The sequence below is a fragment of the Oryctolagus cuniculus genome, chromosome 3, assembly GCF_964237555.1.
Source record: "Oryctolagus cuniculus chromosome 3, mOryCun1.1, whole genome shotgun sequence".
In the NCBI taxonomy this organism is placed as follows: domain Eukaryota; kingdom Metazoa; phylum Chordata; class Mammalia; order Lagomorpha; family Leporidae; genus Oryctolagus; species Oryctolagus cuniculus.
In genome coordinates, this window is record NC_091434.1 from 83,284,515 (window position 1) to 83,300,689 (window position 16,175).

The 16,175-nt window shown below is 40.6% G+C and overlaps 1 long non-coding RNA gene across 1 annotated transcript in view; it reads left to right on the plus strand.

Moving 5' to 3' along the window:
- LOC138848995 (uncharacterized) overlaps positions 1-15,293 on the plus strand; it is a 29,953-nt gene extending 14,660 nt beyond the window's left edge. The window contains exon 2 of the long non-coding RNA XR_011387290.1: positions 15,025-15,293. This is a non-coding gene — a long non-coding RNA (uncharacterized lncRNA). The remainder of the gene's footprint in view (positions 1-15,024) is intronic.
- Positions 15,294-16,175: the final 882 nt, after the last annotated feature.

Genomic DNA, 16,175 nt, shown 5'->3' on the forward strand with positions numbered 1-16,175 from the left:
GAATTAAGACTTATTCTATGCATCTGCTCTCCCACAATATGGCGCTGAGAAGGGAGTAACAGCTTCTACACAGCTGCCTCCAGTTCAACCAATGAACTGTAGGACTTGCTCCTGATTGGAGGAGAGCAGCGTACTCAGCATGTGGGTAGCAGAGTTGGGATTGGTGGAAGAGGACTATAAAGGAGGAGAGAGACAACATGCACCAGGAACATCTAAGGGGAACGTCTACCTGAAGGAACACCTGTGCAGCCCCCGAGAGAGCCGGCCGGTGGTGTGCCGCTCCCCCGCGGAAGTGGGGAAAGTGGCTAGGGGGAACCGCCCTTCCACGGAGGTGGAAGGGACGGTAGCCAACCCGGGAAGAACCAGCAGCAAACCCGGGGAGGGCCGAGCAGACGAAAGAACAGCGCAGGGTCCTGTGTCGTTCCTCCACAAAGACGGGGAGCGACATAATGGTGCCGTGACTCGGATATGAAGCCTAGACAGGGTTTAGTGTCGTTCCTCCACGAAGAAGGGGAGCGACAGAAAGAAAGAGATATCCAAGGAAAGGAAGCACACAGAATCCCCAATAGATATGAACAGAAAAGATCCTTGCCATGACACATTGTAATCAAACTCACCAGAGTGAAAAAAAAGAGAAGATCTTAAAATGTACACCAGAGAAATGCCAGAATACTCTCAGAAGATCTCCAATTAGACTCAAAGCAGACTTCTCATCAGAAGCCCTACAGGCTAGGAGAGAATGGCAAGCTATAGCCCAAGTCTTAAGACAAAAAAACTGTCATCCCAGAATATTATACTCTGCAAAGCTCTCATTTGTGAATTAAGGTGAAATGAAGATCTTCCATAACAAACAGAAATGGAAAGAGTTTGTCACCACCAGCCCAGCTCTGCAAAAGATGCTTAAGGATGTGTTGCACACAGAAACACAGAAATATGATCATCAGTACAAAAGAGGGTAAAGGAAGAAAACATTTCAGTAAAAAATCAAAGGAAGTTCAAAGTATAAATTAGGAATATTTTTGGGAAAATGGCAGGGCAAAGTCATTAATATCAATAGTCATCTTGAATATAAATGGCCTCAGCTTCCCAGTTAAAAGACACAGACTAGCTGAATGGATTAGAAAACATAACTGATCTATTTGCTACCTACAAGAAACATAGCACCAACAAAGACCCATGCAAACTGAAAGTGAAAGGATGGAAAAAGATATTCCATGCCAACAGAAACCAAAAATGAGCTTGTGTAGCCATCTGCTTGAACATAAAAACAGGTAAAAGAGACAAAGAAAGGCACTATATAATGATTAATGTATGAATTCAACAGGAAGATGTGACTATTATAAACGTATATGCACCTAATTACAGGGCACTTGGCTATTTAAAAGAAATGTTAAGGGATTAAAAGGGAGACTTAGACTCCAATACAATAGTATTGGGGGCCTTCAATACTCCACTCTTAGCAATGTACAGATCAACTAGACAGAAAATCAACAAGGAAACAACAGATTTAATCAACACTATAGACCAAGTGGACCTAACAGATATCTACAGACTTTTCATCCTACAGTTGTAGAATACACACTCTTCTCAGCAGTGCATGAAACTTTCTCTAGGACTGATCACATACTAGGCCATTAAGCAAGTCTCAGCAAATTCAAAAAAAATCAAAATCATACCATGCATCTTCTCAGATCACAATGGAATGAAGCTAGAAATCAGCAACTCAGGAGTCTCTAGAACACATACAAACACCTGGAGACTGAACAATAGGCTCCTGAATGAACAGTGGGTCATAGAAGAAATCAAAAGAGAAATCAAAAATTTTCTGGAAATAAATGAAGATGACAACACAACATATCTAAACTTATGGTATATAGCAAAATCAGTGTTAAGAAGAAAGTTTAAAGCAATAGGTGCCCACATCAAGAAATTGGAAAGCCACCAAATAAATGAACTATCAATGTATTTCAAGGATCTAGAAAAACAATAGCAAACCAAACCCAAAACTAATGGGAGAAAAGAAATAATTAAAATCAGAGAAGAAATCAACAAAATTGAATCCAAAAACACAATACAAAAGATCAGCAAAACAAAGAGTTTTTTTTTTTTTTTTTTTGAGAAAATAAAATTGACACACCATTGGCCAACTAACCATTTCTTGGAGCAAAGACAGTCTATTCAACAAATGGTGCTGGGAAAACTGGATTTCCACATGCAGAAGTATGAAGGAAGACCCCTACTTTACATCTTACACAAAAATCCACATAACATGGATTAAAGATCTAAATCTATGACCTGCCACCATCAAATTATTAGAGAACATTGGAGAAACCCTGCAAGATATAGGCACAGGCAAAGAATTCTTGGAAAAGACCCAAGAGGCACAGGCAGCCAAAGCCAAAATTAACAATTGGGATTACATCAAATTGAGAAATTTCTGTAAGGCTAAAGAAACAGTCAGGAATGTGAAGAGGCAACCGACAGAATTAGAGAAATTATTTGCAAGCTATGCAACTTATTAAAGGATTAATAACCAGAATCTACAAAGAGATTAAGAAACTCCACAACAACAAAACAACACATTTAAGAGATGGCCTAAGGACTTAAACAGACATTTTTCAAAAGAGGAAATCCAATGGTCAACAGACACATGAAAAAATGCTCAGGATCACTAGCCATCAGGGAAATGCAAATCAAAACCACAGTGATGTTTCACCTCATCCCGGTTAGAATGGCTTTCATATAGAAATCAACAAACAACAAATGTTGGCGAGGATGGGGGAATAAGGTACCCTAATCTACTGTTGGTGGGAATGAAAATTGTAAAGCCACTATGGAAATCAGTTTGGAGATACCTCAGAAATATGAATATAGCCCTACCATATGACCCAGCCATCCCACTCCTTGGAATTTACCCAAGGGAAATTAAGTCAGCAAATCAAAGAGCTATCTGCACCTCCATGTTTATTGCAACTCAATTTACAATAGCTAAGATATGGAATCAACCTAAATGCCCATCAACAGTAGACTGGATAAAGAAATTATGGGATATGTACTCTAAAGAATACTACACAGTGATGAAAAAAAAAAGAAAGAAATCTGGTCATTTGCAACAAAATGGAGGAATCTGGAAAGCATCATGCTGAGTGAAATAAGCTAGTCCCAAAGGGACAAATATCATCTGTTCTCCCTGATCTGTGACAACTAACTGAGCACCTAAAAGGAAACCTGTAGAAGTTAAACTGACACTATATGAAGCAATAACTTATCAGCCCTTGTCCTGACTGTTGAGGAACAGCTTACTATTTTATTCTTTTTAGTATTTTCTTTTTCTACTCAATACCGTTGTTTGAACTCTTTACTTAACACAGAAATATTCTTAGGTAATTAAATTAAATTGAAAATTGATCTCTGTGAAAAGTGGGAATAAGAGAGGGAGGAGATGTACAGTTTGGTACACATTCACACGGACTTACACCTAAGGGCAAAGCTAAGAATTTGCCATGGGACTCCAAATTAAATTCAATTGGCAGGTATTAATGCCACCTTACATGCTAAAGTCATCATATTAAGTGTGTAACTGATCATATAGATAAGATTAAATATCAAAGGAATAACATAAATAAGACCAAGTGTCTGCTAATAACGATAAAATTTAAAAGGAGAGAATGATCCCACCCTGGAAGCAGGACACACAGGAGACTCATAGAATGACAAATGCCCTAAACAGCACTCTGGCCTCAGAATCAGTCCTTAAGGCATTTGGATCTGGCCAAACAGTCCATGAGAACATTTCAAGCATGGAAAGCCAAGACACTGCAGCAAAAAATGACCTAAATGAAAGATCTTTGTGAGGGAGATCCTAGTGGAAAGAATGGGCCATTAAAGAAGGAGGTACCTTTCTCTGAAAGGAGGAGAGAACTTCCACTTTGATTATGGCCTTGTCTAAATAAGGTTGGAGTTTGTGGACTTAAGAGGCTTCCATAGCTTTGACAGCTCATGACAGGAGCCTTGGGTGATCACTGACATCATAAATAAAGAGTGTCAATTGTTAAATCAAGAGTCACTGTACACTTGCTCCCAATATAGGACCTCTGTCCTTAATGTGTTGTACTATGAGAATTAATAGTAAAACTAGTCTTCAAACAGTACTTTATACTTTGTGTGTCTGTGTTGGTGCAAACTGTTGAAATATTTACTTAGTATAGGGTTGATCTTCTGTATATAAAGATAATTAAAACTGAATCTTAATGATGAATGGTGTGGGAGAGGAAGTAGGAGGTGGGATGGTTTGGGGGTGGGAGAGCGGGTATGGGAGGAAGAACCGCTTTAATCCAAAAGTTGTACTTATGAAAGTTATATTTATTAAAAAAAACTTTCTATTAAAAAACATTGGTTTGACAAAGGTATAAAAAAAGTTTTACAAAACTATATTTGCAGCAATACTGATGTACACAGATAATTTTTTCTTTCTTTTTCGTTTCCTTTTCAAATTTCAACTCCCACAAATAAGGGAGAACATGTGATACTTGTCTTTCTGGATCCAACTTATTTCACATGCTATTTTGTTTTTTTTTTTAATTTGCTTCTTCATATAAATTTCAGAATCAGTTTCTCAATATCCACAACAGAGCCTGCTGAGATTTTTATTGGGATGGTATTGATTTATACATCAAATTGGGAAGAATTGACATCTTGACAATATTAAATTTTCCTATCTATGAACATGGGGTGCTTGTGTATTTATTTACTAATTCTTTATGTCTTTCATTAGAATTTTGTAGTTTTACTTATAGATATCTTGCACATATTTTGCTATCTAAGAATGTCAATTTGTAGTATACTAATATTAATAGTAATTTGATATTTTTAGTTAGAGAGAGAGATAGAAAGATATTTTCCATCTAGTGGTTCACTCCCCAAATGGTTGCAATGGCCAGGGCTGGGCCAGGATGAAGCCTGGACCCAGGAGTTTCTTGTGGGTCTCCTACATGGATGCAGGAACCCAAGCACTTGGGCTATCTTTTGCTGATTTCCCAGGCAGAAAAGATAGTTCCCATGAAACTGGATCAGAATTGGAGCATTCAGGACTTGAACTGCTGCCCATATGGGATGCTGGCACCCAAGAAGAGGCTTACCCTTCTGAGCCACAGCATCCAGCCCCAGTAATTTGCTTTTAATTTAAAGTTCTACTTGTTCATTGCTGGCATAAAGGAAATTGATCAACTTTTGTTGATTTAACTTTGTATACTGTAAGTTTTTTATAATCACTTACTAAATCCAGGAGATGTTTAGTTAGTTGCTTTGGATTGATGATCGTGCCATCTGTGAACAAAGTTTTTATTTCTTCCTTTCCAATCTTCAGACTTTTTACTTCCTTTTCTTGTTTTATTGCATTAGTCAGGACTTTTAGTATGGTGCTGAAAGCAATGGCAAGATGAAGCATCTTTGCCTTGTTCCTGGTCTTGGTGGAAAGCTTCTATTTTCTCACCATGAAGCATGACAACATCTAGGGGATTTTTGTAGCTATCTCTATCACGTTGAAGAGGTTTCTATTCTGAGTTCAATGAGATCATTTTGTTTTTATACTTCTCAGTGTGTATCTTCTTGGCTTTGCAAAATGTGTTTTTTAAGAGATAACAAGGGCTAAATACTCAGTGACCATAAATATTTAAGGGAAAAATATCTGATATATTCTATTATTTTATTGTGGCAAAGACACATAACATAAAATTTACTATTTTAACCATTTTTAAGTTTATGGGTTAACAGTGTTTATATTTACATTGTTGTACAATAGATCTGTAGAATGCTTCCATTTTGCAAATCAGAAACTCCATACACATTAAATAATGAATTTTCTTTTTTTTCTTTCCCTTTATGCTGGTAACCTCCATCCTACTTTCTGTTTTTATAAGTTTGACTATTTAGGATACTTCACCTAAGTGGAATCATGCAATATTTGTGTTCCTTTTTCACTAGCTTATTTCATTTAGCATGATAGCTTTAAGGTTCATCAATGTTGTAGTATGTGGCAGAATTTCCTTTCTTTGTAAGGCTGAATAATAATCCATTGTATGTATGTATTACGTTTCATTTACTCATCTGCTGATGGGTGCTTCCACTCCTTGCTTGTTGTGATTAGTGTTGCTATGAATGAGGATGTGCAAATATCTCTTTGAGACTCTGCTTTAAATTATTTTAACTATTTACCCAGAAGTGGGACTGCTGATCTTATGGCAGTGATATTTTTAACTTTTTGAGGAAACTCCATACTATTTTCCCAACAGTTGCACCAATTTGCAATCTAACAGTCCACAGTTGTTCCCATATATCTACATCTTCACCAAAACTTATTTTCTGCATAAAAAACAGTAGCTCTTCTAATGGGTGTGAGGGTGATATATCATTATCGTTTTGATACACCTTTTTCTTATGACTAGTGATAGTGAGCACCTATTCATTTGCTTGTTGTGCATTTACATATAATCTTTTTTACAAAAATTTTTTTTTTATTATTTGACAGGTAGAGTTATAGACAGTGAGAGAGACAGAGAGAAAGGTCTTCCTTCTGTTGGTTCACTCCCCAAGTGGCTGCTACGGCAGGCACTGTGCTTTCTCAGACACATTAGAAGGGAGCTGGATTGGAGTGGAGGATCCAGGAATCATCTCACTGGCACTCTGATATGGGATATGTGTGTCTCAAGCAGCAGTTTATCCCACTGCACCACAACACATACCCCATATTTCTTAAAGCTTTTTTTTTTTTTTAAAGACTCATTTATTTGAAAGAGTTACAAAGACAGAAAGAGAGACAGAGAGAAAGAGAGATCATCCATTTACTAGTTCAATCCCCTGATGGCTACAACAGCCAGAGCTGGACCAAGCCTGGAGCAAGGAGATTCCTTCAGGTCTCCCACATGGGTGCAGGGGTCCAAATACTTGGGCTATCTTCGACTGCTTTCCCAGGTGCGTTAGCAGGGAGCTGGATCAGAAGTGGAGCAGCTGGGACACGAACTGGTATCCTCATGCGATGCCAGCATAGCAGGCAGCAGCCTTACCTGCTGCCTTACCTTCAACTTTCTTTGAAAAAGATTAATTTAGGGGGCTGGCGCTGTGGCATAGCAGGTAAAGCCACCGCCTGCAGTGCTGGCTTCCCATATGGGTACTGGTTGGAGTCCCGGCTGCTCCACTTCCGATCCAGCTCTCAACTACAGCCTGGGAAAGCAGTGGAGGGTGGCCCAAGTCTTTGGGCCCTTGCACCCATGTGGGAGAATCAGATGAGGCTCCTGGCTCCTGACTTCGGATCCACAGCTCCTGCCATTGTGGCCAACTGGGGAGTGAACCAACATATGGAAGACCTCTCTCTGTCTATGTCTCTACCTCTCCTTCTCTCTCTGTGTAACTGTGACTTTCAAGTAAAAATAAATAAATCTTTAAAAAAAGATTTATTTTTATTTATTTAAAAGTCAGAGTTAGAAAGAGGAATCTCTTAAAGTTTTGATATGTGGTTCTCACAGTAGTAACTTGGGAGAAATGATAAACAGTTGCACACAGTAACTGAGGAACATTTGTTGTATTAAATCATGTTATGGAAGGCTGGTGCCGCGGCTCACTAGGCTAATCCTCCGCCTTGCAGCACCGGCACACGGGGTTCTAGTCCCGGTTGGGGCACCAGATTCTGTCCTGGTTGCCCCTCTTTCAGGCCAGCTCTCTGCTGTGGCCAGGGAGTGCAGTGGAGGATGGCCCAAGTGCTTGGGCCCTGCACCCCATGGGAGACCAGGATAAGAACCTGGCTCCTGCCATTGGATCGGTACGGTGCGCCGGCTGCAGCGCCCCAGCTGTGGCGGCCATTGGAGTGTGAACCAATGGCAAAAAGAAGACCTTTCTCTCTGTCTCTCTCTCTCTCACTGTCCACTCTGCCTATCAAAAAAAAAATCATGTTATGGAGACCTTAATGGACTACTATGGCCCTATCCATTCCCTTGCCACCGCAGGGACGTGAATGACCCCTCTGGAACTGCACACCAGGCTCCCATAGCCTCAGCCACTAAAGACTGAGGGCCAGTGCCCCTGTGAACACCAGTCCCTGTCCCCTGGTTCATGACTGAGACCTGCGCACCCTTGCTGGGACTGAAAGGAATATGCCATTCCCCAATTCACTGCCATGACTACAATGGGAGGAAATATAGAGAGGCTATACTGTGGCATCCAACTAGAGCTAAAGCCAAAATATCCTAGCAAACCAATACCTAAAGAAATTGCCTCAGGAAAAAAAAACCACAATCTGCAGAAGCCACTTGTTAAAAGTGATAGAAACAACTGGTCCACCAGATGCACAAATGTCAATGTCAGGACACAGGAAGTATGAAAAATAATGCAATATGACATCCCAAAGGAACATGATGACACATTAGTAACAGATTTCCATGAAAAGGAGATTTATAAAGAATTCAAAAGAACGATTACAAAGACAATCAAAGAGATTCAGGAGAATACAAAATGTATTCTAATGTTTCCTAATTAAACTAGGAAAGCAATGTATGATATGAATGAGAAATTCAGCAAAGAAAGAGATTTTGAAAAAGAACCACACAGAAATCTTGGAAATGAAGAACTGAAGAAGTAAAAAACCAAAAAACCAAAACATATATATATATATATATATGTGTGTGTGTGTGTGTGTGTGTATATGTATATATATGTAAAAATCTCCATTCAGCCTGTCTTTAATTAGAGACTTCAGGGCATTTATATTCAAGATTTTTATTAAGTAATGACTTATTCCTATCATTTTCTTACATTTCTTCTGTTTATTTTTTGTATCTTTCATTATTTTTTTTTTACATTTGACAGGTAGAAATATAGATAGTGAGAGAGACAGAGAGAAAGGTCTTCCTTCCATTGGTTTACCCACCAAATGGCCGCTACAGCTGGCACTGCGCAGATCTGAAACCAGGAGCCAGGTGCTTCTTCCTGGTCTCCCATGTGGGTTCACTGCCCTCCAAGGCCACAGCAGAGAGCTGGACTGGAAGAGGAGCAACCGGGACTAGAACCCGCGCCCATATGGGATGCCGGCGCCACAGGCAGAGGATTAACCAAGTGAGCCACAGCACTGGCCCCCTTACATTCTTTTTCTAATGGGTTTTTTACTTTCACATGTTTTCATGATGATAGTTATGTTTCTAATGCTTCTTTCTAATTTGAACATCCTTAAGTATCTTTTTTAAGGCTGGTCTTGTGATGAATTCCCCTACTTTTTGTTTATCTTGGAAAGCCTTTTTTCTCCTTTGTTGATGGATGTTAGATTGCTGGGTATAGAGTTCTTGATTGGCAGATTTTTTTCTTTTAAAACTTGGCACATGGGGTGAGTATTTAGCTTGGCATCTACTGTACTAGTTGAGACAACCGCATCTCTCATCAGAGTACCTCAGTTCCATGCTTGGCTCTGGCTCCCAACTCCAGCTTCCTGCTAATGCAGATCTTGGCAAATAGAGTAACAGTGTTGATGACTCAACTAATTACAGTCTTGTCACCCATGTGGGAGACTCAGATTCAGTTCCCAGCTCAGCCCTGGTTATTGTGAGCATTTGCAAGTGGGAGCTCTCTTCTTGCCCACCACCCACATCTTTCTCTGTCTCTCGACTCCTCAAACAAGCTTTTAAACATTTTATTTTTTCCCCAGAATACTTTTATTTAATTTATACAAACTACATGCATTTCATAAATACTACTTTAGGAACATAGTGATTCTTTCCACCATACCTGCACTCCCACCCCTCTTTCCACCTCCATCTCCTATTCCTGTTCTTATTTTTGGCTAAGATCTATTTTTAATTAACTTTATGCACATAAGATTAACTCTATACTAAGTAAAGAGTTCAACAAATAGTATGAAATTCCATTCATAAATCTGGAAAAATAATATCTTAGAATACACTTAAACAAAGATATGAGAATCTCTACAATGAAAATTACAAAGCACTAATAAAGAAATTGAAGACAACATACAAGAAATGGAAAGACCTTCATGTTCATAGACTGGAAGAATTAATATTTACTAAAATGTTTATACTACCCAAAGTGATTGACAGAGTCAATGGAATCCTGCTCAAAATATTGACATTATTCTGAAAACCAGAAAGAAATCTTATGATTCATGTGGAAGCATAAAGACCACAAATAGCCAAAGGACTCTTGAACAAAAAGAACAAAGCTGGAGGCATCACTATACCTGATTTCAAGACATACCACTATTGTAATAAAAACATGATGGTAATGGCATAAAACAGACTCCTAGCTCACTGAACAGAATAGAGATCCCAGAAATGATTCTACACATCTACAACCAATAAACTCTTGGCAAAATTTCCCAAAACAAACAAACAAACAAACAAACAAAAACCATGCACTGGCTCAAGGACAGTTTCTTCAATAAATGTACTAGGAAAATTGGATATCCATAGAACATTGAAAATGAACACCAGCCATCTCTCAATGTACATGAAAATCTACTCAAAGTGGATTAAAGAGCTAACTGTAAGACTTGAAACTGTGAAACTGCTAGAAGAAAACACAGGGGAAGCACTTCAAGTCATTGGCATAGGCAACAAGTTTCTGGGTAAGACTTGAAAAATATAGGTAACATTCCATAGCCTTGTCAACTCATGACAAGAGCCTAGGGTGATTACTGATGCCATAAACAAGAGTGTCAATTTGTTAAGTCAACAACAGGAGTCACTGTGCACTTACTCCTCATGTAGGATCTCTGTCCTTAATGTGCTGTATATTGTGATTTAATGCTATAACTAGTACTGAAACAGTATTTTTCACTTTATGTTTCTATGTGGGTGCAAACTGTTGAAATCTTTACTTAATGTATGCTAAACTGATCTTCTGTATATAAAGAGAATTGAAAATGAATCCTGATGTGAATGGAAGGGGAGAGGGAGAGGGAAAGGGGAGGGTTGCAGGTGGGAGGGAACTTATGGGAGGGGGGAGCCATTGTAATCCATAAGATGTACTTTGAAAATTCATATTCATTAAATAAAAGTTTAAAAAAAGAAAAATATAGGTAACAAAAGAAAAATTAGTCAAATGGGAGTATATCAAATTAAGAAGTTTGGGGCTGACACTCTGGCATAGTGGGTAAACCGCCGCCTGCAGTGCTGGCATCCCATGTGGGCGCTGGTTCAAGTCACGGCTGCTCCACTTCCAATCCAGCTCCCTACTATGGCCTGGGAAAGCAGTAGAAGATGGCCCAAGTCCTTGGGCCCCTGCACCCATGTGGGAAATCTGGAAGAAGCTCCTGGCTCCTGGCTTCGGATTGGCGCAGCTCCGGCCATTGTGGCCATTGGGGAGTGAACCAGCAGATGGAAGACCTCTCTCTCTCTGCTTTTCCTTCTCTCTCTGTGTAACTCTGACTTTCAAATAAATAAATTAAAAAAAAAAAAAAACCAAGAAGGTTTTGTATAGCAAAGGAAATAATCAACTGGGTGAAGAAACAACCAACAGAATGGAGAAAATATTTGCAAACTACATTCTGATAAAGGATTAATATCCAAATATACAAGGGACACAAAGAAACTCAACAACAACCCTCCAAACAATCCAATTAAGAAACGAGCAAAGAATCTGAGCAGATATTGCTTAAAAATAAAAATACAGTTGGCCAAAAATTAAAGGAAAAAATGCTATCACTAGGGAATGTTTAATGTCCAAAAAATACATATCAAAACCATTATTGGGCTGGCGCTGCGGCTCACTAGGCTAATCCTCTGCCTAGTGGCGCCGGCACACCGGGTTCTAGTCCTGGTTGGGGCGCCGGATTCTGTCCCGGTTGCCCCTCTTCCAGGCCAGCTCTCTGCTGTGGCCAGGGAGTGCAGTGGAGGATGGCCCAGGTGCTTGGGCCCTGCACCCTATGGAAGACCAGGAAAAGCACCTGGCTCCTGGCTCCTGCCATCGGATCAGCGCGGTGCTCCGGCCGCAGCGCACCAGCCGCGGCGGCCATTGGAGGGTGAACCAACGGCAAAGGAAGACCTTTCTCTCTGTCTCTCTCTCTCACTGTCCACTCTGCCTGTCAAAAAAAAATTATTAAATATTCTTTCACTCTTGTTAGGATAGCTATTATGAAAAACACAAAAAAATAATTAATTCTAGTGAGGATGTGGGTTAAACAGAACCCTTACACAATGTGGGAATGAAAATTAGTACAGCTATTATGGAGAACAGTATGGAGATTCCTTATAAAAGCCAAAAATAGATCTAGCATTTTTGATCCACATGAAATTAGCATGTGAAAGAGATACATGTACTCCCAATTCACTGCAAGACTACTTACAAAAGCCAAGATACAGACTCAACCTCCATATCCATCAGTAGATGAATGTATAAGGAAAAGGTGGTATATACACATTGTGAAATATTACTCAGCCATAAAAAGTATGAAATCTTGGCACTGGCAGCAAAGTTGATGGAGCTAGGAGTCATTATATTGAACGAACTAAACTGGACACACAAGGATATATACTGGTTGTTCTCTCTCATGTGGACATTAAATACAAGTCAATTAGAACATGGAACAGTGATTACTAGAGGTTGGGAAGGGTGTAGGTAGCTGTTTAGGCAAGAGAAAGATATACAATAGAGGTAGAGAGGAAGGCTGGATAATGAGTTCCAAACACAGAGAGCAGTACCGAGTTTTAGTGTTACACAGCACAGTGGGGTGACTACAGTTCCAATGTTTAGATAGTGCATAAAGAACTGCAGGAGATGAGCTGGTAAAAACTTCAAACACAAAGGAAATGGAACTACTATTTGCCTGATTTGATAGCTCTATGTTGTATACATGTGTTGAAAGATTGCATGGTACCCCATAAAAATAAATATCACATTTTAATCAGTTGAAAAAAAGTAGTGTACAAAAATTGCAAAAGTTAACTCCAGCCTTGTTTCAATTCTTTGATTTAAAATTTTATAGTCATTAATTAGTATTTATATTTTACCTTTTATCATTTGCAATATATTAACAAAAATGATAATTTAAAAACATGAAAACTATATTTTAAACTTTTAATTTTATTTTTAACTGACAGAATGTCAGTACCATGTGATGTTTCAAAACATGGATTTTATGTTTTTTATAGTTTAGCTTATATTTGATAATATATTCTTACTCTTTTAACTTACTACATCTTAAATGAAATAAAATTTGATTGTAAAAGTTATATACAAATAATGTAAACACCTTGACCCTAACTCATCATCAATGATTTTGGCTAAATGAAGGCAAGAAAGTATTTTATGAAAGAAAAGGTTAAAATAATGAATTATATTTATATATATAACTCATCCAAATAATACATGCTCCTAAAATATGTGCAATAACAATGAAGTTCCCTCTTTGATATTTTGCAAACTTTAAGATATATAAAACTATGCCAATATGCATATATTAAAAATGTTATTATAAAGGAATAATTAAAAACATTAACCTCCCTCCTCCCGTGCATGTACAGGGAGCATTTTATGTGAAAGCACTTCAAAAAGTTCATGGAAATGCATACTATGAATTAACTGCTTGGATTTCAATTTTTTTATACCAAAATAAGCTTATCTTTTAATTCAGTTTTCCCATGAACATTTTGAAATTGTCTTGTACAACAGTTTATTAGCAGATGTATATCCTTTACACATTTGTTTACCTCTATATGGTGTTGGACTTTCATTTGCTCAGCCCACAGCTGCAAACATTAAGGCTGGCCCTGCACTTTGTTTCTCTGACCTTGTTAGAAAGTGCACCAGGGTGCAGAGCGCAGGCAGGCACTTGCTGAATGTTCCCTGAAGGTGGCAAATGCTTTCTGCGCACTCTCAGCAAATCCTGTAATAAACCCATTCTACCGATGATGAAGTAGAGAGGCCACGTTCTTTGCCCAAGGTCACCCTACCACTCAGATGCTGAGCCAGGATCTCCGTTCTCTCCGCCCAACTACAAAAGCTGCCTTCTAACCTTCTAAACTCCGATCCTTGCAGAGGGAACTGGGCTGCAGCTACTGCCACGGAGTGAGGCGGGGCCCCCAGGGTTTCCTTGTGGCTCATTTGGGCCCAGGGCAGAAAGCTTGTTAGCTGTGTCTGTTCACCAGGGGCTCTCCACCTAGTGCCTGCTCCTCCACACCCATCCCTTGCTCTGCCTCAGGGAGCTGGCCTGAGGGAGGGGGCTCCAGCAAGTGTATTCGGGATGAGGGAGTGGAGGCAGGCAGCACAGGACCTTAAGCTCAGATCTGCCGGAGCTCTGGTATCTTCTTTGTGCCTGGGCTGCAAACCTCTGTAGGGCAAAGATGAAACACCGTTTCATCTCCTCCCGGGTGTGAAGAAGAACAAGAGATGGATCTTCTCAGCTCACTCGGATCATGGACCTGCTGAACCCCTGCAGGAGAACAGAGCATGGATTATAGAGAAAGCTCGAATCCATTTCTGCAGGAATCAGGGGGCTTACAAATGAAAGCAATATCTGTATTTGGACAATGACTACCTTGGGGCCCTGAAAGCTTTAATGAAATTCTATACATCAAAAGTTTTTTAAATCTTCTGAGTCAAGAACGTGCAAGCTGACCCCTACTCTGCTGGGTCCCAGGAACCACTGTGAGACCTGGTGGGCAGGGCAGAGGAGGGAGCCACAGGCAGGCAGGGGCAGAATGGTTGACCTGGCTTGGGCTGACCTCCAGGTGGCCCTATCCCCAGGACTCCCTGAGCTGGGTGCAGGGGTGGGGGTGGGGTTGGCATGGAGTGGGGATCCCCTGGGTCAGTCTCAGGAGACACATCTGCTGCCTCCACCTCCTCAGGTGTAGCAGAGCAAGAAGGAACTGGCCATTCACAGCGGTGGTTCTCAAAGATTGGTGTGTGAGTCTCTGGGTCCTAGAGTCCCCACCTCACCCCGTTTGGGGCACTGACCAGGTCAGAACTATTGCTGTCTTAATACCAACATGTTATTTTCCCTTCTGTTATTTTTCCTTCTGCTTCTTTCAGGAGCACATGGTGGCGGTCTATTCTGGAGGGGACATGGATGACATGGGTGATGTCACAACAGATCAGAGGTGGAAACAGACTTGAGGTTCCAGCTGCCCTCTCTTAAGCCACGCACCAGAGATTTGCAATGGTGAAAAACAAGGCCATTCTTCTTACTCTTTTTGGAAAAAACATGTCATTCATGTTGGTATACAATGGGCTTATTTTTAAGTGAATTGTTAAAAGTTCTGCGTTTACATTTCTAAATATACATCCATAAGCGTTGGCCCTCACCTGTGAAAGTTCTCCTGAATTCTCAACGTGTTTTATGGATGTAAAGGGCTGCTGGGGCTCTGTATTTTGAGAACTTCAGAAGTGGTGAGTGTGTGGAACACCCAACATGCAGCATCAGGGGCCCAGGGCCGTGTACCCACCATCTGTCCATCTCTATAGAATAAGTGCATCCAGATTTTTGTTAGGGGAGGGGACTTGACAGTCTCAGCAGGTGTATTTTCATTTTGCATATCTAGACCATATGAGCAAAAAAGCACCTTGACTTCTGAGCAGGAAAAATAGCTTCCACCTCCCCTCATCATTCAGAAAACCTGGGTTTCTGAATCTTGTATTCACTCCAAGTGTTCTCAGAGCCTTCAATGTGAACATCAAGGGTATGGTGAATCTCTTGAGAGACACCACGCTGCAGCTTCCAGTCTTATCTGGCCAAACAACGTCCCTTAAGGTTCCCAGGATCCCACTCTGGGAAACTGCTCACCCAACAAAAGCACGGCTTGGTCCCCGGGGTTGGTTGTGAGCTGCTTAGTATCCGCAGTCTGCTTGTCCACTCCCGCTGGGGACCAGTGAGGGCCGCTTGTGCCCTGCGCTTGGAGGTGTGTGGGTGTGGGCTTTGGGACGTGGACTGGGAAGAATTCACCCCAATCTGATGGTGAATGACTCAGGGGGCTGGAGAAAGGCTCCGGGTGTAGAAGCATAAATGGGGACTTTCAACACAGGATGGTGGGGGTGGGAGAGCAGAGCTGTCCGTGGTGGACCTGGCCCAGCAGAGGAAGCCAGAATGGGATCTCGGATTATGAAGAAGCCGATGCTCACGCTCATGCTGTTGGGGCTCGGGCCTCTTGTGCCTCGTGCCCAGGCTTCTCCATCTCGTGAGCTGG